This window comes from Elephantulus edwardii, unplaced genomic scaffold (assembly GCF_000299155.1).
Source record: "Elephantulus edwardii isolate Elephantulus edwardi_28Jun2011 unplaced genomic scaffold, EleEdw1.0 scaffold00055, whole genome shotgun sequence".
In the NCBI taxonomy this organism is placed as follows: domain Eukaryota; kingdom Metazoa; phylum Chordata; class Mammalia; order Macroscelidea; family Macroscelididae; genus Elephantulus; species Elephantulus edwardii.
This window is the reverse complement of record NW_006399805.1, coordinates 13735908-13760358: the sequence shown is the minus strand read 5'-3', so window position 1 is coordinate 13760358 and position 24451 is coordinate 13735908.

The window sequence follows — 24451 nt, the reverse complement described above, 5'->3', positions numbered from 1 at the left end:
TAGTCCATCATGTGAATGTACCACAGTTTCTCAATCCATTTGACTGTGGTTGGACATTTGAGCTGTTACCATGTTTTGGTGCTTGGTCTTTGGAGAGGGACATCATGCTTGGTAGTGGGGAGGGACGGCGCAGGATGGGAAGACCCTCTATGAGGTGGATTGATTCAGTGACTGGGGTAATCGGGATGGGTGTGTCAGAGGCCATGCGATTGGCACAGGATAGAGCACGGTTTAGGGCTGTTGTGCATAGGGTCACTATGAGTCGCAAATGACTCCATGGCACATAACAACAACAATAGTCTTTCCTTGCTCTGTTCTGATTATTGCCTGAAAGTATAGGTTTCACATAAGGACAATCAGGTAGGTGTTCTTGGATTCCCGTTCTTCTCAAGGTTAGCCACAGTTTGTGATCTACATAATCAAATGTCTTTGCTTAGTCAATGAAGCACAGGTAGATATTTCTCCGGTACTCTTTGCTTTCAGCCAAGATCCATCTGACATTGGCAATAATGTCTCTAGTGTCATGACCTCGTCTAAACCCAGCTAAACCCAGCCTTGTTTCTGGTAATTTTCTATTAATATACTATTATGGTCATTCAGCTTGTGGAAGGGCCAGTCCTCTTGCTCCATGGAAGATGGCTCCGGCCTCTTGGTTGGTGGTGAGAGCAGGCTGTGAGCCTCTTGTTGGAGCCATTGAGAGACTTGGGAGAAAGTTGGGGTTTTGGGGGGTGGTAAAAAAGTCACTCCACTTGTGGAAGAGCCGGTTCTCTTGAGCTCTGGCTGCTATGAGTTGCTGAACTCAATAGCAATTAACAACAACAACAACAACAACATAGAAAGAGCTCATTTGGCCTAGTGGACAGAAAGTGATGCTGTCAAGCCAAAGGTCGGTGATTTTAATTTGCATCCCTCAGGCCTGGTTTTAATTGGTTTGGTCAAAGTGGTATATAGCACTGGGCTGTTTATTTGCTGTACAGAGGTAACTCATGGTTGCTGTGATGCTAAACACTGTGACGCTGATGTGTCAAATGTGATAATGGTCACCCATGGTGGACAGTGCTTAATGGAGCTCCGTGATTAAAACAAGCTTGGAAGCAGGAATGTCATCCACTTCCAAAATAGCTTGCCTTTGGAAACGCTGTGAAACGATGAAAGTTATACCAGTGTTCAGGTCTTTCGTTCTTAGAGTCACTATGAGTTACCTATGACTTGACAGCAATTAACAACAACAACAGTTGATTTTGTATCATCTTCAAGCATATTGCTTGTGAGTGATATGGTTTGATGACTTCCACACTCTATCAAATCACCATTTTTCAGGAATGGGAATAAATATGGATCTCTTCCAGCCTGTTGGCTAGGTAGTTGTCCTCCAGATTTCTTGGCACAACCTAATGAGCATGTCCAGGAAGCATCTGTTTATTGAAATATGCCAATTGGTATACCATCAATTCCTGGAGCCTAGTTTTTTGCCAGTTCCTTCAGAGCAGCTTGAACTTCCTCCTTCATAATCATTGCTTCTTGATCGAGTGGTTTCATGAATTTCTTCTGTTTCAGCCAATTCCTTCTGGTACAGTGACCCTGTAAATTCCTTTCCTCTTCTTTCAATGCTTCCTAGGTCATTCAATATTTTACCCATAGCATCCTTAAGTATTGCAACTCAGGGATTAAAAAAAGCTCCTTGAAACAAATGAATATACAATGTACCAAAACCTCTGGGATGCAGCTAAGGCAGTCTTCAGGAGGTAGTTCATAGCAATATATAAATAGGTGAAAAATAAAGAAAAAAGCAAAATTAATGGTATAGCTCAACACTTACCTCAAATAGAGATGGAACAACAATGTAATCCCACAGCTTACAGAAAAAAAAAGAAATTAGAAAAATAAGACCTGAAATCAATGAGACGGAAAACCAATTGGAACCATCAACAAGACCAAGAGCTGTTTTTTTTTTTTTTAAATGGTCAATTAAATTTACAAACCCAGTTTGTCTCTGATGAACTTTATGGTTTTGGGCTTTACTTCCAAGTCTCTGATCCACCATGAGCTAATTTTTGTGCATGATGTCAGATGTGGATCCTGTTTCAGCTTTTTGCAGAGAGCAATCCCTTTTTGCCAGCACCATTTGTTGAAGAGGCTGTCATTTCCCCATTTGATAGGTTTTATTTCCTTGGAAAATATCAGTTGACCATAGATAGATGGATCCGTTTCTGGGATCTCAATTCTGTTCCATTGGTCTATGTGCCTGTCATTGTACCATGCTGTTTTGGTTCCTACTTCTGTATAGTAGGTTTTGAGGTCCGAGATCAAGCTTAGATAGCCTAGACTATAGTATAAAGAGACTGCTAAATACAGCCAGAAATGCACAATCTGGAGAGGATAAAATTGATGAATGGACCTTCTAAAGATTAAATCCCTGTGTGCAACAGAGTGAAAATGAAACTCAATGATTGAGAAAAAACATTTGGCAAGGGGCCTACCTTCAGGCAGAAGCCTTGGCGCTTCCTCAAAAAGCCGAACATAGGCATTCCATACGATCCAGCTATTCCATTGCTTGGAATATTCCCAAAGAAAATGAGAACTAAGGCTCCAATGGAAACTTGTACACCCATTTTCATAGCAGCCTTATTGATCAACATAAGAACATGGAAACAACCCAAATGTCCAACCACAGATGGATTAAAACGTTGTGATACATTCATAGAATGGAATACTATGCAGGAGCAACGATTTTGTAAATTACTACCTAACTTGGGAGGGTCTGGAGAGCATTATGCTGAGTGAACTCAGTTCCATAAGGACAAATACTGTATAAGACAATTATTGTTGAAATAGATACCTAGTAAAACATGTATGGGGAGCTGAGGTAGAATGGGGGACAGCACAGAGGGGAGGATGGGCGGTGGGAGGTGTTGGGGTGGTAATCATATGACCACACAATTTGACGAGTGGAAAGAGGGGTGGGCTAAAGAAATGGGAAAGATCTGGTGTGAAAAACAACATTTATGAACTGTAAGTTAACAAATAGAAAATAAAAATTTTATATTAAAAAAAAGTAAAATTTACAGATCATTGGCAAAATTTACAAAAGAAAAAAGTGGCCTTAGGGTGTGGCACTGGTCTGAGAGTGGGGTGGGAGTCAGTGGAGATGGGTTCACATGTGCTGGGCACTCAGGTGGTGGGCAGCTAGCTGGCAGGGGCTGGTCCTGCTCAGCTCTTGTTGAAGACACATTAGTGCGCCCCCCCAACAGTCTGCTTTAGCTATTTGTTATATTTAATGAAGAGCAGAAATTAGTATGATTGCACATAGATAGCATCATAGTCTTAAGTACAGAGGCTCAGGGTTTCTATGGAGACATTCTGCTTGTGTTTCCATGGTGACGTTTGGTGGCACCTGTTCTTTATTCAGATGATTTTGTTCTCCTGCCCAGGGCTCCACCTGAGCTCCGGGTTGAGAAGATGACCCTGCCGCCTCGATGTACCGAGAGAAAGGACTTGAGCAGTGAGACCCTGGCACAGCCAGAGGCTCACACACACACACAAACACACAGCACCGGCATTAATGAGAATGCCGAATCTACGCTCCATTTATCCTGGACCTCTACTGAGTCCCTTTATTCAATATAATGCACCAATTACATGCAAACTTATTCTTTATTTACAAGAAACATTTATTGATAAAATTATTACTTTCAAATAAATGTTCTTTATATTTTTAATAACATGAATCAAATTAGTGTAGATTTATTATGTAACCCTAGAAGCAGCAATGAAAAAGTTGTATTAATAATTGGTTTAAGTTTTTATTATCCTGAGCAAAGAATGCAGGTATTTTATTTTATAGAGAATTCAATAAAATGTAAAATATACCTTCATAGAATGAAGCAACATTGGATTTAAAATGCATTCAGTCCTTCCTGAGCGCAGCATCCACAGCTACACTGTAGGACTTTTATTTTCTAATCTGGAAATTGGAAGTAATCATAAGCATTTTAGTTCAACAATTTGAAATAAAATCTAAAGCCCTATTTAAAAGCTATAATATTTGAATCAGTATTTTAGGGTGTGTGTGGGGGGGTGTGTGAGTATGTGAGTGTGTGTGTGTGTGTGTGTGTGTGTGTGTGTGTGTGTGCGTGTGTGCGCACGCGCAAGAATTAGCAACAGGGATAGGACAATGAATAGTATAGGACTCTCCGTCTTCACTTCAATGAAAATCTTGATCATGATCTATTTTGTGTATTGGGTTTTGCACATATTTCACTTACATTAAAATTCCTGTTCTTTTAAACTTTTTCAAGCTTTTGGCTCACTGATGCAGGACCAAGGCTTGTGGCCAGCACAGCGTCCTCAGCGCTCCAACAAGTCTGGCCTCACAGACACAAGAAGTATCTGTGGGACAAATAGTGAAGGGCTGAGTCATTCTTCTAATGCTCCTCCTGGGTTTTCAGACCAAGTGAGTCCAGCCTGTTTCCATCCATTTCCAGTAATTGTGAGGGTACAAGGCCCAGAGAGAATGAATTCTAGCTGCAGCGTCGGGTTTGAAAGGTCTCCCAGTTGTGAGAAGATTTCTGTTTATTTCTCTGCTACTCCCAACTCTGTTCTTCACATACATCATCATGGAAATCTAAGTTCTTTCAAATAGCGAATTCGTACAACCTCTGAAGGGAGTGTCAGGGCCCAGGGCGCCTTTTTCTGGTCTGGACAAGTGAGCCCGGGTAGTGGTAGATTTTCTTCCTCAGGGAAGCTGCTTGGGGTGCACACGTGGCGCCATGAGCCAGCAGGCAGTGTAGACGGGCAGGTCTCCCCCGACCAGAGGCGACACCGTGAACCCCTTAGTGTGCACGTTCAGTATTCACATCAGCTGTAGGCTTATTTTAGGCTTAATGTCATCCCACAACACCAACCACTTCGGTATACTTTTATTATTCTGCCCTTTAAGGAACAACAATGGAATTTGCCAAAACAATAACCACAAGTTTAGCTGTTCAACACCCCAGTCACATCACAGGAGACAGGTGAAAGCTGCTCCAGTTAAGATTCACAGCCTCCACCTTCCAATGGGGGGTCGCCCTGAGTCAGGATCAGGTCAGTGGCAAGGGGCGGGGTTTGTTGCGTGACTGTATAAAATTTAAATGGACACAAGTGTATAGTTCACCAGCTTCAGAAAGTATCATCCTTTTCACTGGTTTCCCTGTAGCATTTCCCTCCCTCCATGTCCCTCCCTCCCTCCAGTCAGCTACAAACTTTAATCAATTGCAGTATTAGATTTTGTGTAAATTATCCCTTGTATTTCTATAGAGAGGTGCATATGCATCTCTCTGACTGGTGCTGCTTGTCTCATCTGTAGGTAGTTGTGCAGCTAACTCAAAGGCTTTGCCTCCCTGGTGGTTCGAACGCACCCCTTGTTCTATGGGAGAAAGATGGAAAATCTCCTCCCATAACGTGGACAACCTTCAGAAATCTGCTGCAATGTCAGCTGTGATTTCAGAGCTGGTTCCAACTGGGTGGACATGAGGGACAAAGATACAGGGTATTTCATCTTTTACAAAATTTTGAAATATACTCTTTCAGAAAATGTACATTTTCCAATATGGGTTAGGCATTGTGGGGCCTATGGGTGGTACAAAGAGTTAATGAACTCAACTGCGAACCTAGAAATAAACTGGGAGATCACATGGTCCCAGAAACACGTAGGAGGAAGGCCAGGCAAACACTTGCACACGTTCATGATCCCATGGAGGTCAGCGTTGCTCCGACACTCATAGACACCCATGAATCATCACTGACTAGCCATGATGACGTGATGCTGTGGCCTTGGCCTCGGTGGACACTGGGGTGCAGGTTCCATGGTGACCACGTCCATGATCGTGGATGTGAGGTCACGTATGTGCTGTGTGTATGCAAACCTGTGAGTGTATGCATGTACACGTGTGTGCTGTGGGAGTGTAAGTGCACTGCACGTGAAGGTGTGCTTGTATAGATGTGTGTGTGTGTGTGAACGAATGTATGAATGAGTGTGTGTGTGTGTGCATGCCACACTGCATGTGAATTGTGGAGAAGGACATGAAGTTCTTGGTGTTGATGTGAGTGTGTGTGTGTTGGTAAGTGTGCACCAGGTGAATGAGCATGAATGTGTGTGTGTGTGTGTGTGTGTGTGTGTGTGTGACAGTGAGTGTGCTGGGTGGATGAGTGTGAATGTGTGTGCATGTGTGGTAGTGAGTGTGCACTACGTGGGTGAGCTTGCTTGTGTGTGGGCATGCGTGTGTGTGAGTGTACGCGTGCATGTGCTTGGACCCACTCGTACGTACAAGTGCAGGCTGCACCTGTGAGTCTGTGTGTTCAGGAGTGCATATGTGCAATCAGTGAATGGATATATGTGGTTTATGAGACTGTGCTTACGTGTCAGGCGATGTGTGTGCACATGCATGTGGGCACTATATCGTGTGTGTGTGTGTGCATGGTAAGAGTATGTACATATGTGTGGTGTGCACATGCGTGCATGTATATGGTGTGTGACTGTGTGTGCTGCCTGTCTGTGTGCTCTGTGTTTATGAGCCTGAATAGAGAGGGCGCAGCCAGAGCGCTATATGGAAGCTAGGATGCGGGGCTTTACCTCACAAACTTCCGACATGTTACTAGGAGGAGTTTATCCTTGGAAAGGAACACCATGCTTGGAAGGATGGAGGTTTGGCAAAAGAGAGGAAGACCGTCAACAAGGTGGACTGACGTGGTGACTTCCACAGTGCACCCTGTGCATCAGGAAATGTGAAGATGACACAGTACAGAATGGGGTTCGGATCTGCTGTTCATAGTGTTGTTATATTGTGGCTGTTGTTATGTGCTGTTGAATTACTTGAGATTGATAGCAACAACTTTGTACCGTAGCTCTGAAACCTGCTCTATCCCATGCCAACCTTATTGTCTCTGACACGCCTACTCTCATTACCTCAGTTATTGAATCAATCCATCTCATTGATGGTCTCCCTCTTCCTCTGTCTCGCCACCCTTCCAAGCATGAGGTCCCTCTCCAAGGATTGGTCTCTCCTTGCAAAATGTCCAAAGTATGTCAGACAAAGCCCCAGAATTCAGGATAATATAATATTCTGCCCAAAGTATCCATAAGTATTGCAACTAGAGAAGTCGCTATTAGTCTTACACACACACACACAAATATGTGTGTGTGATATATATTGACATATGTGTAGATATATCTCACACACACACACACATATATTAGGTGCAATTCAATACACACACACAAACACACATATTTGGGTGAAGGAACTAAAGAATAAATAAATTCAAGCCTCAAGTTCCAATATCTAAGGATGCTAGAGAGAGAGATCAGCTGGCCCAGTGGACAGAAAGCCAAAGGTGGGTGACTTTTAATCCGTGGCCCTCAGGCCTGTCTTTCTTTTTTTTTTTTTTTTTTGTTCAAACATTCCTCTAGGTTGTATAGCCCTGGTGTACAAGTTGCTGTACTGTGGTCACTTGTGGTTGCTGTGAGGCTGAACACTGTGACACTGATATTTCAAATGCATTAATGGCTGATTACCCAATGCACACAGAGAGTGGGGTGGAGCTCCCCAATTAAAACAAGCTTGGAAGGAGGAGTGGCATCCACTTCTGTAATAGCTTGCCTCCGGAAACCCTATGAACCTGGAGAGAGGATGAACCAAGCGTTGAAGACTCTCCTTCATAGGGTCGCTATGAGTCGCCTGTGACTCAACGGCACTTAACAACAACAACAACAACAACATGGACAGATTATTAAATGATCCAGGAAGCATTAAAGGAATATGGAAGGAGTATACAGAGTCACTGTACCAAAAAATTGGCTGACACAGAAGAATTTCAAGAAACAATATATGATCAAGAGGCAATGGTGATGAAGGAGGAAGTTCAAGCTGCTCTTAAGAATTGAGCAAAAACCAAATCCCAATGAATTGATGGAATACCAATTGACATATTTCAACAAATGCTGCCATGGATGTTCTCACCAGATTTTGCCAAGAAATCTGGAGGACAATTACCTGGCCAACTGACTGGAAGAGATCCATATTTTTTCTCATTCCAAAAAAGATGACCCAACAGAGTATGAAAATTATCAAACAATATCACTAATAATTCATGCAAGCAAAATCCTGCTGAAGATTATCCAAAAATGACTGGAACAGTAGACTGAAAGAGAGTTACCAGAAATACAAGCTGGATTTAGAAGAGGCTGTGGAACTAGAGGCATTACTGTCAATGTCAGATGGATCTTGGCAGAATCAAAGAGGAGCAGAGGAATGTGTGTGTTTCATTGACTATGCAAAGGCATATAACTGTGTGGATCACAACAAATTGTGGCTCACCTTGAGGAAAATGGGAATCCCAGGACACTTGATTGTGCTTATGTGAAACCTATACTTGGATGAGGAGAAAGTCCTCAGAACAGAGCAAGGAAACACTATGTGATTCAAAATCAAGAAAGGAGTATGTAACGTAAGCATCCTGTCTCCATACCTTTTAAATCCAAAACAGTTTGTTTAGGAAGTTGGGCTCTCTGAAGAGGAATGTGGCATTAGGATTGGAGGAAGACTCAACAAGCTATGTTATATAGATGACACAACCTGAAGAACTTGCTACATAAGGTCAAGGATTGTAGTCTTCAATATTAATTGACGTTCAACATCAAGAAGATAAAGATCTCAACACTAGGCCAATTTGTGTTGTTGCTGATGACTGTTGAGTCGAGCACAACTCATAGAGACACTATGAACAAAAGACCCAAAGCCTTTCTATAAGTATCATCATTTCTCCTGGTTCATAGAGTGGATTAGGAAGTGGATGCCATTCCTGCTTCCAAACCTGTTTTACAACGGGGAGCTCCACCAAACACTGTCCACAGTGGGAAGCCATTCTGGTATTTGATACCATAATGGCACAAGGTTCAGCATCACAGCAAGCCCAGGTTACTTCATACAGCACAATGACAAAGGGTGCTATACAAAGTGGGAGACTGTTCCTCCAGATATAACAACACAAGTCAAGTCTCATTTAGCAGTGATTAAGTGTCGTCAAGTCAAATAAGACTCATAGCAACCCTTGCACAAAAGCCTGAACTCTGTTCTATAAATAACATAATTTCTGTACGTTTATAGAGTGTTCAGAGGCATCTAGTTTAGAAAGTGGAGGCCACTCCTGCTTCCCAACCTGAATCAATCTGGAAGCTCCTCGAAACATTGTACATAACGGCTAACCATTATAGTATCTGACACGACTATGGCACAGTGCTCAGCGCCACAGCAGCTCCAAGTTGTTCAGTACAGGACACAGACAAACGATTGTTGAATCATGTGAAGAATATTCAAAAGTCCAACTGGCACCCGCTTTTGGGGGGGGGGAACAAGAACACACTTCAAACACAACCCTTAAAACCTCCCTTATGTGACCACCTTCAAGGTGTGACTGCCGTCAGATGCTAGGAGACAACTTGTACAGCCCACAGAGTCAACTTCGCACTACAGGATTTTAAAGACACACCCTTAAGCAGGCCTCCACCCTTGGTCAAAAGTTCAACCGACACTTGCTTTTGGGGGGAAAAAACAGTAACACATATCAAACATGACTCCAAAAACATCTCTTACATGACTGCCATCAAGAGGTGACAGCCATCAGATGTTAGAAGCCAACTACTTTGTAATGGTAATCTTGTGTGTCTGAATAATTAAAATTTAAGATTTCTAATAGGAGGTCTGGTGGCTAAATCCAGAGGGAGTTATCCTAAAGGTGGTGCCTCTCTGGGTGAACTTAGGCCAAATGGCAGGACCCTGATAAATGGACAAGAGATTGAGGTTGTAAACAGTTATAGCTTGTTCAGCTCCACAATCAACACTCTTAACACCAGCAGTCATGAAATCAAAAGATGACTTGTATTGGGAAAATCTGCTGTCATGGACCTCTCCAGAGTGCTGAAAAGCAACAATGTCAGTCTAGAGACTAAGGTGTGCCTGATCCAGGCCATGGTCTTCCCAATTACTTGCTATATATCAGAGAGTTAGACAATGACTAAGGATGACAGAAGAAGAATGGATGCCTTTGAGCTGTGGTGCTGGAGAATATTCTTAAACATACCATGGACCATCAAGAAAACAAATAGGTCTATCCTGGAGAGAATAAAACCAAGTTTCTCCCTGAAGGCTAGATTTTGAAGGTCTAACTCACATACTTTGTGCCCATGGCCAGGAGAGACCAGTCCTTTGAGAAGGGCATCATGCTCAGAAGGGTGGAGGTACGGAGCAGGAGAAGAAGACCCTGGATGAGATTCATTGATAGCAACTGGGGCAATGGGGCAAGGTGTGTCAGAATCAGTGAGACCAGGTCAGGACAGAGCAGGCTTCCCATCTGCTTCAGGATTACATAGCTACAAAGGGCAGCTAGGAGTCGCAGGCAACTCGAAGGCACATAACAAGAACAATCTCTTTCAGATTCAGTAACTGTCTCTGAAAACTTGCTGGAGGGTCAGGTATCGGCTGGATCTGACTCCGCGGTACACAACTATATAGATATATGAGTATGTGTATATGTGTATACACACGCGTGTTCTGTGCCATGTGAGTGCTTGTAAATGTGTGCTGTGTGGACTGAGGGTTTGTGTGTGAATGCGTGTGCTGCGTGATGTGAGCGTGTTTGTGAACCTGGGTGTATTCGTGTATTAGGTGTGTTTGCACACTGTGATATTTATGCATGTGTGTGCAGTGTGAGACTGTGTGCCATGTGGCGAGCGTGTGTGTGTGTGTGTGTGTGTGTGTGTGTGTGTGTGTGTGTTGGGAGAGGAGCCCCACAGACTGCCTGACGCAGGGCTGTCACAAGCTGTCAAGTGGTAAAAAATCCCAGTACCTGTGAAAGGCCAGAAAACCAAGTGCAGCCAGACAATGTCCTCAGAGGTTTCATTTAAAATCTGCGAGGTGGGATCTTGGGGTACGAGATACCCCCCGCACCACCAGCCTTACCATTAACTAAAGTGTTGGTGACCACAGAGGGCGACTGAAGGAGGGACCATTTTCCATCAAGAGCTGGTCTGGAGAGTCCGAAGGCACGTGTCCAGAATAATACCCTGGGGACTCCCCGTGGCACACTGGGCCTGCGGTCCTCACTGGGCACATTCTGAGTCACATCCTGGACAATAGTGCGTCTCCACCCCACCCCCCACTTTCAGTGACTTACACAGATGACCCAGGGAAAGAAAGTCACGTCCTGCCCTGCCAGGGAAAGTGAATTGTGACCACAGGGAGGATCATACCGACCGCAGTGAGACGGCATATCCTGGGCTGACTGCAGGCGACCATCTGCCTCTGGGCGGGCGGTGGAGCGGGTCTCCTGGATGCGGGGCCGCAGGACCGCACGGGTCAGGAGGCACAGTGGCCCTGGGGTCGGCTGGCGCAACACCTTCAGGTGAGCTTCATTAAGGTCACGCAGGTTAATGAGCATATTATTGTTTGGCCAAATGAACAGCATGAAACTGCTAAATGGAAACTCTTTCCATAGTAACTCGTGCATGTGGGGGAAGAACGGGTCCCAGGCACGTTGGTGTGTGCAAAGAACAGTGAGCAGGTCCTGTTGGAGCGTCCACATGCCCGTCCATAGGTGGCCCCAACTCATCGTGTCATGGTTCCTGTCCCTGTAACTTGCAGGGTGCCAGCTCTACCCTGAGGAAGGAAGGGGCACGCAGAGAGAAGAGGAAGGAGGAGGGGTCCCAAGCTGTGTGCCCAAAACAAGCGGCCAGCGCACTGCGCCCTGATATAGGGGTGAGAGTGTTGGCCTGCTGCCTTGTTTGACAGAAATATTGTAAGACACCAGATGTGTTGCCTCTCAGTCTTATCTTGCTTCCTACGTTACGACACAAGGGTTTAGGAGGCCTTCTATCAAACACAGGTTGTCTCTTACTGCTGTCTGCTTTTCAGGTGGGAAAGTTCATTCACTGCCCTGGAGCCAGAACTGAATCATAGCAGACCCTCTGACAGGTTTGCAGAGGCTGAAAATCGCACGGAGAGGAGATTACTCATCGTTTTCCCTTCAAACGGCTGTTGAATTCAGACTTTGGTTAGAAGTACAATTCCACACCCACGAGGCCACTAGGGCTCCCTCAAGTGGGCATTATGTTATGGAAATTGCCACTTGGCAGCAGGAACTTAACTGAAAAGTTTTAATGGTCAGAGTTAATGGGCTGTAGTCTATAAGCTGGCACTCTGGTGACATGGGAGTTAAGCCTTGGGCTGTCAATTGAAAGGTGGTTTGAACCCTTCCGGAGAAGGCTGAGGTAGTCTGCTCCCTGGAAAATCACAGCCTTGGAGCCCTGGGGGGCTGCTCTCCTGGGTCCTCCTGCAGAGTCCGTGGAGGGGCTGTTGGTAGGAATTGGCCCACACCAGTACATTTAGTCCTTGCTGCTCTTCAACTCAGAAATCCAAGGAGGAACTCGTGAGAGCATAAATGCATAGGGAGCTGCTGCACAGCTAACCCAGAGGCTTTGCCTCTCCGGAGGCTTGAACCCATGTCCAGCAGAGGCTCCACAGGAGAAAGACGGTGTGACTTACAATCCCTGACCCCCGAGGGACAGTCAGCTCTGCATGGGTTCTGACTAGATGGCAATTAATTGTGAGGCTGAAGAGGAAACAGACTCCTCAGCTGCTAGGTATTCTAGGATTTAATTACCGGACTGACTCACCACAAGAAAAAGACTAACAACTGCACAACAAAATGGGCAAAATACATGAAAAGACCCTTCACAAAGGAAGACATTCAAATAGCAAATAGGCACATTAAGAAATGTTTAAAAATCACTGGCAATCAGAGAGATGCATATTAAAACCACAATCAGATACCATCTCACCGCAACAGCAATAGCAAAGTTTAACAAGACAACTAGTAATACATGTAGGAGAGGAAGTGGAAAGTTTGGATGTCTCATACACTGTTGGTGGGATTGTAAAACGGTACAGTCACTCTGGGAGGCAGCAGCTGAACATAGAAATCTCATATGACTCAGCTATTCCGCCACTAGGAACATAGCCCAAAGAAATTAGAGCTAGAACATGAATGGAAACTTTACATCTTTGTTCACAGCAGCATTATTCATAAAAGCAAGAAAAGTGAAACAACCCAAATGCCATTAACAAATGGATGGATGGAGAAATTGTGGTATAGTCACACAATGGAAGGAATACTATGCAACACTAAGAAGCAACATTTTCATAAAGTACCATATGACTTGGGAGAGTCTGGAGAGCAGAATGCTGAGTGAACTAAATCAGTCTAATAAGAACAAATACTACCCAAGACCATTGGTATAAAAATACAAGAATGTTTTTCCATTCAGTTAGTTTTCATTATTTCTTGCAGTATATTGGAAGCAGGAGTGGCATCTACTTCCTAAACAACAGGCCTCTGGAAACTCTATAAACTTTGATAAATGACGATAGTTACTGAAGGGCTTCAAGCCTTTTGTTCATCGGGTCACTATGAGTTGTGCACGACTCGACGGCAATCATCAACAACAACAACAAAAATGTTTTCTGGTTTGTTTGTGGTTTTTTTTTTTTTTTAATGAAAGTCTTTTGTTTCTCTGGTTAAGTTTATTCCCAAGTATCTCAGTGTGTGGTTGGCTGCTGTAAATCGTATTGCTTCCTCAGTTTACTTCTCTGTGTTTTGGTGTTACTATAGAGGAATCCCATGGATTTTTGGTACATTTATCTTGTATCTGCCACTTTACTGTACTGGTCTATTAGGTATAACAGGAGTTTTGTTGAGTCCTTGCTGTTTTCTGCATATACTATCATTTCGTCTGCATATAGCGACAGTGTCACACCATCTTTGTCACCTGGATGCCTCCTATTTCCTCCGCTTGTTGTATTGCACCAGCAATTACTTCCAATACAATGTTGAATAGGAATGCAGAAAGCGAGCATCTCTGTCTGGTCCCTGTTTCAGAGAATATGTCTTCAGTCTTTCTCCATTGACAGTGATGCTGGCTCTTGGCTGTGTGTATCAGCTTTTCACTATGTTGATGAAATTTCCTTCTATTCTTATTTTGTTGGGTGTTTTAATCAGGAAGCATTGTTGGATTTTGTCAAAGGCCTTTTCTGAGTCAAAGAGTAGGATTGTTCTCCTTTACTATGAAATATTGTATAAAGTACAATGTACATGCATGAAATACAATGTATATAAATCATTGTATGTAAAACAATAAAAATATCATAAGGGGGGAAAGTTGTAATTGAAGAAAGCAGAAAAGAGGCGTTTGAAAAGAGGCTGAGAGACATGATTAAGAGGAGCAGTGGCTGGAGAGGACATCACGGGGAGGGAAGAGAGCTGGATTTGCAATCTGAGGGCCTAGGGATTGCTGGGCTGTGAGTGTTCTGTGTTCCGAGACTTTGTCTCGTCCTCACTGAGTACAAACACCTGGCCACCAGTGCATATACCTCCTTGGGTGCTCAACAGTATCAGGGTGAGAGAACAGAATTTATTCAGAATTGAGAATATGCCAAGTGCTTCCCTGGGGAGCCTGGGAACAAAGCCAGACCACAGGGTGCAGGAGTGGAGGGGGTGGGGAGGAGTGAGTCCATCAAGGTGGGGGAGAGTGAGTCCATCAAGGGGGTAGCATTGTAGAGGAGAAGAGAAGAGCGAGCTGTGGAAGAAAGTGCAGACAGAGCAGATCAAGGAACTAGAGGAGATTGGGAAGAAAATAGGGATCAGAGGTAAACAGACATGGGGTCTTCAGTCATCATGTCTTATGGTACTTTGTCACATTTCCTATAACCCGTGTCCCCTCCAAGCCCCAGAATCTAGTGACATGAAGCAAGTGCACTTTTGCAATACTTCCAGAAGGACCCAAAACCCAGAGTTCTAGTTTGACAAGTTCCTTACAGAACAAAGTCCTGATTTAGTCCTTAAGGCCTGAAGTTCTAATTCATCATTTACCAGGAGAGGAAAATTTAATGATTCACTAATCTTAATTGACTCTAAAATAGTAAATTACCTGATAACATAAATTAAAATTCCGGGCTCCATGCCTGCAGTGGAAAATGTCCAAAAAGTGCTCCATTTACCCTTGAGACCTGCAAAACAAACGCGGCAGAAAGCTTACTTTAACATTCTCTGAAATCTCTCATCACCATTTCTTACAAATTCTGAATACTTACTGAATTCTGCTCAAAGAAATTCAGATTGTGGTGTCCTGGATCCATTATACAATTCTGTACAATTTACTACATTGGGAGACTATTTTGACAGCTCTATAGGTAGAGGTTATAGATTTTATTTAGTTCCTCATAAAAGTTAAAAAGCAGCAGATTTTATAAATATCTGTACTCTCCCAAAGCACATTGTGTCTACTATGCGTGGACCTGGTTGACATACTGGAGGGAAAACAAGAAAAGTGAGAGCCTAGGAACACCTAACATAATAAGAAATATTTTACTAGTGAAAAACTGCTGAAAATATTCCAACTCATGAATTCAGATTTCCAGAATGTCTTTGCTAGCAGGGGTACATGTTGTATTGTTGCCGAGTCAAAGGTCCGAAGCAGAGGAAAGAGCAAGCAGGAAACTTCTAGGCGAGAAACACAAGCAGACAGTCCTAATTCTCATCACGTAAACGGCCAGGAGGACTGTCAGGAGACGGTGCCATGAGCATTGTCTTCTGATACACTTTTAAGTAGTTTCTCCTCCAAAGATGACACATGGACTTTTGTTCCCAATTGCATGAAGGCAGCAGATGAACCTCTTTTTCCTGTCCACAGATACTGTTCAAGAGAGGATGCAGAACCAACCAGGGCTGAGGATGTTTTAGGGAGCATTTTATGGCAGTCCTGAGAAAGAATACTCCTTTAAAAGAGCATTTCCAGAGTACTAAGAAGCAATGATATCAGTCTAGACTAAGGTGTGCCTGACCCAGGCGTCCATGACCTTCACAATTTGGCATCAGAGAGCTGGATAATGACTAAGGATGACAGAACAAGAATTGATACCTTTGAGTTGTAGTGATGGAGAAGAGTGTTAAAAAAGAGTATCAAACCTACAATGGACTGACTAGAGAACAAACACATCTGCTCTGGAAAGGGTGAAACCAGGATGCTCCTTGGAGGCAAGGATTTTGAAGCTTTGTCTCACACACTTTGAGCACATGGCCAGGAAGGACCAGTCCTCAGTGAAGGATATCATGCTTGGAAAGGTGGAGGGACAGCACAGGAGATGAAGACCTCAGATGAGGTTGAATGACACAGTAACTGGAGTACTGGGGATAGGTGGTGTGTCAGAGGCAGTGAGATTGGCTCAGGATAGAGCAGAGTTCAGAGTTATTGCACATAGGGTCATCATGAGTCACAAGTGGCTCGACAGCAGATAACAACAGCAACGACAAAGGAGCCTTTTGGCTAAGACCAAGTACAGTGTGTTTGTGTAAAGGTGCTCTGGTGGTGCAGTGAACAATCTATTGAACGAAGTCAGAGATCCCAAGTTCAAATTTCCACCTGTTCCTCCTAAGAAGATAACTAGACCATGTCCTCACATGGAGCATCACAGCCTCAGAAGCACAATGTATAATTGCCACGAGACAGATTCAAGGTGGAGGCAGTAAGGTCTGGGGACCCATTGAGAAGAGCCTGATGACACAGGGGCTACAGCACTTGGCTGCTAACCAAGAGATCCAGGTTCAAATCCCCCAGCCAGCCCACGGGAGAGACGGGTGGCAATCTGCCTTGGTAAATAGTCCACTCAACTCATTGCCATCCAACCAAACCAACTAACCGTTATTACTGCAGTGAGTTTTCAGAGGCTGAACTCCTATGGAAGGAGATTGCCTGACTTCCCCCACAGAGCAGCTGCTGGATTTGAACTGCCTGACTTTGTGGAGGAAGAATAACTCCTTTCTTACTTGGCCTCCAGAGCTTACAACCTTGGAAATCTCACAGGACAGCTGGCGCTATCTTGTAGAGTGACCATGAATAGGAATTGATTTGATGCTATGAAGACACCATTGCCGTATGTGACAGTGTCAAATTTTAACAAGTTTGAATCTTATCAGAACCAAGTCAGGAGTGATTGGACCTCTGAACCCTGGCTTGAAGTCCTCTGAATGTCTATTCAGTTACATCGCATTGGTCAGTCAAGTAGGATCAGCTGAGAGTCTGGAGGAAGGGAACGGGCTGCAGACTGTGGGTGGGAGGAGCGGGTTCTTGCATGAAATGGGGTCTTCACTGGTGGTTGTCTTCAAACCACCTACAAGGTGAAGCACATACTGAGTCAAGCAATGAATAATGAAAGAGAATACTAGGGCAAGAGACCCGGTGAAGGGGCACCAGTGTGCTGGGTCAGGGATGGACAAAGAGATGAGAACGAGGGGAGAGGGGGAGGGAGGCCCAAGGGCTACTGGCGAGAGGGAAGGATGTGAGGCTCTGACAGGCTGGGTTCCTCACATGTTGCAACTGCGGGGACCTCACTCCCCTCAATCTCTGAATGTCCCAAACAAGTGTATCTCCACCACTTTTCAAACAACATAGAATGGGCAAGTGTCTGAGTTACCAACAACTGTTTTGACAAAAAAAAAAAAGCAAACCACCACGAGCAAGAGGTTTTCAAAGCCGGAACTGTATTTTTCAGTCTTGGAGACTGGAAGTCCACATCGCTGTCTCAGCTACACCCACCCCTGTAGCCTCTCGTAGGATTTGGGGCTTGCAGGGATTCCTGACTTTCCTCGAGGTCCTGGGGAGATGTCACAGGGGTGTGCCTTCCCCTCTATATCTGTGTATGTTCTGATCTCTGTATAAGACCCCACTCTGAAATGGCGAGTGTTAGGATCTCCCTACTCTGTGGCTGCACAAATAAAGGAGAACCTTATTCACAAGCAGAATCCTATTTGCTGGAACCCATACCATCGTTTCTAACTCATTGTGAACTTCCGTCAAGTTTCTGAGGCTGTAAATCTTATCAAGGGCACAATCTCCAGCCCTGAAGATGGTAACACAGCATGGAATTCTATGCAACACCAGAACTCATTTAGAGATAGAGGGGTTAGGATTTCATTGTACCTTTTAGGGGGACTAGATTAAAAAATCCTCACCACTGAGCCAATATACAACATCATAATAGATGGAGAAAAGATAGACATTGTCAATGATTTCATCTTGTCTAGATCCACAAACACCACCCTCGGTACCAGCAGTGAGGAGAATAAGAGATGAACTGCATTGGAGAGTCAGAGACCCCCTCCAAATTATTGAGGTGCAATGATGTCAGTTTGAGGACTACAGTGCACCTGTTTCAGACATAGCCTTTTCTATCACTTGCTATGCACCTGAGATCTGGGTACTGACTAAGGATGACAGAAGAATTGATGCCTTTGAGCTGTGGTGCTGGAGAAGAGAGCTGAATATCACGGGCGCGGCCAAAACCACAGAGAGATGAATCCTGGCACAAGTGCAGCCAGAACGCTCCTTGGAGGCAAAGATGGCAAAGCTCCACCTCACGCGCTTTGGGCATGTTGCTAGGAGATGCTTTGGAAAAGGATATTACATTTGGAAAGGTGGAGGATCAGAGAAAGAAAGGAAGTCCCTCAACGAGATGGATTGGCCTGGTCACTGCAGCAGTGGGCTGAAGTATATCAGAGACAAGGAGGATGGCACAAGATAGGACTGGGTTCAGATCTGTTCAGAGGGCTACCATGAGTGGCCCTCCCCTCAAAGGCACCTAATAGCAACAACAATGTTTGGGGAACACCCTTTCATCTATAACAGAAAGAAAATAGGATGTTAAGTCATTGCAAATCCTGATGACAATGGGATTCACTGTGTTTCAAGAAGATGCTGTTTTTATTCAATGATGTATCCCGCTGGGGTCCTTTCTAATCTCATTTCTCCTCTCCTCTGTAAGTGCTTTGATTTATGATCTTTCATTAATAGCATAGTGCTTCCACATCAATAACCATTAAAGCGGTGGGAAAGTGGGGAAGTTTATTCAAAATGATTTCCAAAACGTTTCAAGCATTTTGCCAGGAAAGTTTAAGACTTTGAATGCTTAGCATTAAATTACTCCAGGCTAGGTGGAGGAATAGATTTCCAGGGACAGGCGGAGGCGGGGAAGGAGCAAAGAGACATAAATAGATGCCGCGAGCCTCTGGAGGGGACTAACAAGAGGAGGAAACCACATTTACAAACAACAGTGCTTACGTTCCAAGCAAATGGAGCTGCCCATCCAGGTCTGAAAAGAAGAGACGCCCGTTCGAGAATGATCACACTCCTCCAGACTCCGCGCCAGGACACGACGGTCTCACAATGCTCATCGGAAATGATAAAGTCAGGAGTGTGGGGGTGGGCGGACTGTTGTCATCTATATTCCATGACACAGTGACTAAATTAACTGTCGGCTCAGACGGCCTAACTGCTGTTTGCTCAGCAAGCCTTAGTTGGTGGCTGAATTCTTTGTAGGAGTGTTTGTTCAGGTGACATTAAGCAAACAGATGACAAAGGGTGGACGTACTTTTCAGCGATTCCTGCACTGTCTGCACACTTGGGGCTTTCAGGCTGTTCTCTTTTCCTTCATACTGACAAGCTTTGCTCTACCACGCCCTACTTTCACACACTGTCTGAGTTTGGAGTCCACACATTGCAGCAGCCATGCGTTATCCAGTGCTCCTGCGTCACGACCCTACACACTGCCTGGCCCTGGGCCATCTCTCCACAGTTGACATGATTGAGTCCATGGTCGTGTCACTACGGAGTGCCTTGCAGGCTAAGAGGCCAGCTAGCAGCACGCTGCCAGGCGGTACTCTGCTCTCATCCACACGCTTCTCATTAAATGTTTGGAGTAGACCATTAAACCTTTCTTCTGGTTTTCTGTCTGGGTCTTGAAGCTACACTGAAATTTGCCCACCACTGGTGACCTCTGTCTGTCCACCATGGGTGACCCCTGCCTGTCCACCATAGGTGACCTCAGCATGTCCACTACGGGGGACCCCTTCTTGTCCCCCATGGGTCATCACAACTTGTCCAGCATGGTATTGGTATTGGAAGCACCAGGGACACACAGGTTCTGGGAACACACAAACCATCACAGGACATAGTGAGAGAAGAGCGGTGGTGAGGTGGCACTGCATTTCGTGACGACAGCCCCATGGGAGGAGGCCAGGGAAGTCACATTTTATGTGGAAGGCTCTTTAGTAGTAAACAGTGCTCTAATGAGGTTTCTGTGCTTTAAAAAGCTGGTTCTGCCTTCAGAGTAGCTTTACTCAAAACTGGGGCGTGACAGAGGTACCAAGAGACCTCGTGACTCATTACTCCATGGTTGCAACTGGCGGAAACAGGGCATTCATTTGCTTTAATGATCCCTGGCTGGTTCTCGTGAGGGAGCACTAGGAGGCAGTTTGCCTTTAACTTCAGCCTCTTAATGTTTTAATTCTTCTTTTCATTAATTCCTGGTTGTGTAATCCCTACGGAGTTGCCCTGTTAACTCAAAGGCCACATCTCTCTGCCAGTTCGAATCCACCTGCTGCTCTTCAGGAGAAAGATGGGCAGTCTCCTCCTGTGAGAGTCACTGCCTTGGAACCCAGTGAGGGCCAGTCAGGAGTCAGTCCTGAAGTGACTGTGATGAGAGAAAGGTCACGTTCAAGATGCATGTGCTTTAGGTGTCAAATTACGTTCATTTCTGCATTTCTTCCCTGGATTCCATGTTACTTTGTGTTAGAACTTTTTGTGTGCTCACGGGGTGTTGTTTTTATTTATATACATGAGTCACAAATTTTTAAGATCAGTGAACTAGTTTGTAAGGAGAGAGTATTGTGGAGACCTCAATAGACATCCTGTTTTGAAATGCCTCCCTCTTCTGCACACAGCACACATGCTGACACAACTTTTCCTAATCACCTTGAAAAGGAATTTTGAGCAGCATTTCAGAAATGACATTACCAGCAGCTTCCGAAAATACGGGAAGGAAAAGAAAGAATCCCAGGATCATAGGAAATACAAACAGAAATGTGTGTCGTGCAATGAGGCACTGTAGACATTGGCGGGAGTGAGAGGAAATGCAGGCAAGAATTTGTCTTTTTTGTATGTCTGCTTTTAGAAATACAGGTGTTTCCATTTCTGTGATGGTAAGTAATGCAAGGCACAAGAAGATCAAGGAACAGCACGGAGGAGGTGTGGAGGTGAGGATGACCTGCCCACGATGTCCTGCCCAGGATGACCTGCCCAGGACAGAAGACCAAAGGCAGTGAAGACAAAACCTTGGGCAGACTAGGCATCAGCCTCGCACAGGCTCTTTGGCCATGGCGATGCTGCCTGTATCCGAATCTAACCAAGCTCCTTGGGGCTCGTTTTGTTCCTTAGTTTCATGGGAGGCATTTTAGTTCAGTCTTTTCTCCTAATGTTTGGGTAAAACTTTATAGAGCAAATGGTTTACTTTAGCATATTTTTCAGATGTATAATCTAAGATGTCACAAGTGAATCGACGGCGCATAACAACAACAACAATCTAAGATGAACTTCTGAGGTGCCTCTGGATACGGTCAGACATCTAATCAGTGTTGCTGTTATTATCAGGCGTTGTTGTTAGGTGTTGTACAGTCCGTTCTGATTCCTAGCGACAGCACACACAACACTGAAATCTTGCCTGATGCTGAATCACGCTCGCCGTCTCTGCTCACTCTGTCCCATTGTTGTGGATACTGCTGTATCCATCTCCCTGAAGATGTTCCTCCCCTTCACTGACCCTCTGATCTCCCTGCAACCATGTTCCTTTGCAAGGACTGACCCCTCCTAAAACACGCTCAAAGTGTGTGAGCCAAAGTCTATCTTGACCTCTGAGGAGCAGCCTGGCTGCCCTTCTGCCAAGATAGGTTCTTTTGTTCTTTTTTGTGGTCCGTGTTCTTTGCTAGCATCACACTTCAAAGTCATCCGTTCCTGCCTGGTCTTCCTTCTTCATTGTCCAAGATTCAGATAAATACAAAGCAGGGGAAAATATCATGGCTTGGGTCAGTTGCACCTTAGGTTTTAAACTGATATTCTTGCCCCTTCCCATTTTAAAAGCAGTCCTTACTATATTAGTAGATTTCTAATTATATTAGTAGATTTCTATTTATATTAGTAAATTTGCCAATGCAGGGTGTCTTTTGATTTATTGACTGCTGCTTCCATGAGTACTGATGGTAGATCCAAGTAAAATGAAATTCTTGACAACTTCAAACTTGCCTCCATATTTGATAAGGGTATGTATCAGTAGGCTGTATATTTGCATACACTGAGGAAGATTGAGGACTCTTGTTTTGTGTCTTCCAGTCACCTGTGACTCATAGCGAGCCTATGTACAACCCTGCTCTATCTGGAAGCAATCTCATCATCTTCTACAGAGCTAATTCCATGTCTCCAGTTACTGCATCAATCCAGCTCATCCTGGGTCTTCCTCTCCTGCACTGTCCTTCCACTCTTTGAAGCATGATGTTCTTCTCCAAGGACTGACTGGTCCCTCCTGGCCACATGTCCAAAGTGTGTGAAATGGAGCTTCAGAATCCTTCTCCCCAGGGAGCAGCTTGGTTTTACCCTTTCCACAACTGACCTGTTTGTTCTCCTAGCAGTCCACAATATGGTCAACACTCTTTACTGGCAGCAGAACTAAAGGCATTGATTCCTCTTCTATCACCTTTAGTCATTGTCTAGCTCTCTGACACGTAGCAAGTAATTATAAAGACCATGGCCTATATTAGATGCACCTTATTCTCCAGACTGACATCATTGCTCTTCACTTCTCTACAGAGGTCTCTGACAGCAGATTTTCCCAATGCTATGTGTCTTTCTATTTCCTGATTGCTGGTGCCAAGAGTGTTGATTGTGGAGCCAAGTAAGCTGAAGTTGTTAACAATCTCAATCTCTTCTCTATCATGAAGCTGTCCATCGGCCCAGTGGTGAGAATCTTTGTCTTCTTGGTGAGAATCTTTGTCTCCTTGATGTTGAACTTTAATCCATATTGAAGACTGCAGTCTTTGAACTTCTGCAGCACATGTTTCATGTTCTTCTCAGTTTTGGCAAGCAGAGTTGTGTCATCTGATAACACAGGTTGCTGATGAGTCATCTTCCAATCCTGATGCCACATTCCTCCTTCTAAAGCCCAGCCTCTCAAGTGATTTGTTCTGCATATAGATTGAAAAGGTGGAGACAAGATGCATCCCTGATACACACCTTTCCTGACTTTCAACCTTACAGTGGTTCCTGAGGACTGCTTTCTGGTCCAAGTATATAGGCTTCACATGAACACAATTAAGTGTGTGTATGTTTATATCTTGACACCTTGTTGTACACTAGCTCACTGTTGTGTAGTGCTGAGTTGCAACTAATCCACAGCTGCCCCTGCAGCTGATTTTCAGAGACTGCAGAAAACATGGTAGGACACTTCCCATCTTTATCCCACCGGGTGTGACTTTAACCTTGTGCTTGGGGTGACGGCACAACTCCTTATCCACGAGGCCACGGGAACATCCCCACTCCCTGCACAACACACACACACACACACACACACACACACACACACACTCTCTCTCTCTCTATATATATATATACACACACACACACACACTCTCTCTCTCTCTCTATATATATATATATACACACACACATATACATATATATACACACACACACGCACACACACACATGCACACACACACATACACACACACACTCTATACACACACACACACACACACACACACACACACATACACACACACACATACATACAGGAGTGGCAACCACTTCCTAAATAACATGCCTCCGCAAACCCTATGAACTTTGATAAATGATGTTCACAGTTGTAGAGGGGCTTCAAGTCTTTTGTTCACAGAGTCGCTATGAGTTGTGTTCGACTTGAAGACAATTAACAACAACAAATACATATATTTATTTGTTATATATATATATTTGTTTTATATATTTGTTATATATATGCAAGGTTGTATATGTATATTTATTTATTTTCATTATCTTCAGCAAGATTTTACTTGCATGATGTTAATAATATTGTTTGGAAATTTCCACATTCTGTTGGAACATCTTTTTTGAAAAGTGTCCTGTAGAATTTCTAAAGCTTACAAGAAGCAAGTTAACTATCTATCTATCTATCATCTATCTATCTTTGCTTCCCATAGCTTTAAATCTTTCCTATAGCTTTTTCTATCCTATCCTTTGAGGTCTCTTTGAGTGGAGTCACCTTGAAGTTAGTAGTGATTTGTTATCATTGATACTTAATTAGCTTCTACTCAGAGCAGCCCTTTTGAACAGGATAACATTGTCTCATCTGCTTTTCAAGCCTGAAATATTTTTTCTTTTTTTATTTAAATTTCATTAGTTTTAATGAACATTTACAGAGATTTTGGGTTTTCATTCATTCATTGTTGCACTGTTTTCTCCACCCTCATCCCCAGTTCATTC